The sequence below is a fragment of the Triturus cristatus genome, chromosome 5_2 (assembly GCF_964204655.1).
Source record: "Triturus cristatus chromosome 5_2, aTriCri1.1, whole genome shotgun sequence".
Classification (NCBI taxonomy): Eukaryota; Metazoa; Chordata; class Amphibia; order Caudata; family Salamandridae; genus Triturus; species Triturus cristatus.
In genome coordinates, this window is record NC_140588.1 from 732889831 (window position 1) to 732891036 (window position 1206).

The 1206-nt window shown below is 37.3% G+C and overlaps 1 long non-coding RNA gene across 1 annotated transcript; it reads right to left on the reverse strand.

Moving 5' to 3' along the window:
- Positions 1 to 324: 324 nt before the first annotated feature.
- LOC146829193 (uncharacterized) lies at positions 325 to 788 on the reverse strand. Its single transcript, XR_014961931.1, has 3 exons — positions 749 to 788; positions 508 to 660; positions 325 to 424 (listed from the first exon to the last, which is right to left on the reverse strand). It is a non-coding gene; the product is annotated as an uncharacterized LOC146829193 (long non-coding RNA).
- Positions 789 to 1206: the final 418 nt, after the last annotated feature.

Below are 1206 nucleotides of genomic sequence, written 5' to 3' on the forward strand. Positions count from 1 at the left end.
ATACAGAATATACCTATTTGACAGTAAAAACTTGTTGATCATAATCAAAAATATCCATGTGTAGAACAGTGTTAACAGCTGCTTGCAATACTGAAAACAATATAATAGTTGCTTCATTCCTTAATTATCGAAATTATGTCCATAATCCCATCCAAGGCGTGTCACCCATTCAGTATATTTTTATTCAGGCGGATAACCCATAGTCCCCTTTATATTTCAAACATGAAAGTATATTCTTTAAATTAAATTAGTATTTCCTAATAGTCCATTCCTGATGCTTGTTTCTCACCTCAATGTTACTTGAAACAATCCTTGCAAATCTATGTTCTCTTTTCCTTCCGTACTCTCTCCAATTCTTCGTTTCCTAGCACTTGCCAATAATTTCAGTATCTCATTTCATACCTCTGTATATCAGTTAGTTAATCTAAAGACAAAAGACAAGTCAATGATACCAATCCTACATTCTTTACCATTAATGGGCTAACGCATCCTACTACCATGACGTACCTTGGAATAATATATCCCCATATATTGCTCAACAGATCCGATAATCCAGCTCAATAGCTAGAAACCACCATCTTTTTTCCAGACACTTCCACATCCATTATTATTCCCGTAATTTCAGTTTGTTGATTAACCTCCTCTTAGCTAATAATTAATCTGAAAATAAAACCAAATGGCACCCAATTAGTATCGCTCTCACTGGTCCCCCAAAAATAAAGTAAACGCCCTCATTCTAAAAGCATACCTTGCTTCAGCATATCCTCGTTCCACACAGCCGGTCCAATAGTCCTGCTCTGTAGCATAAGCCCGCTGAAGTCCCCTTTTAAAGGATTCAAACACCAATCATAAACTCCGATTTCAAGGCCTCATTGCCATAACACTAAAACTGTTTCCTATCTGGTCCACCTATTCAAGCCTCCAATCAAATCCCATTTTACTATCTCGAGTTTTAAACAGAGTCAGGATACCATTTCATGTGATCCTCAACCAATCTGTGTGCCCCACTTCAATGCTTAATTAACATGAAGACTCAAGCAGCTCCCTATCTGGTCCGCCTAAGTTCTCTTAACTACCGTGGAGAACAGACTTGAAGAAACGGCTATTCCTATTCGTTGGTTGCCCACCAATGTGATTATCTTTTATTCTATGTACTGAATCGGGCGTAACGCAATGATTATTACATCCGTAAAAAACTAACATAAA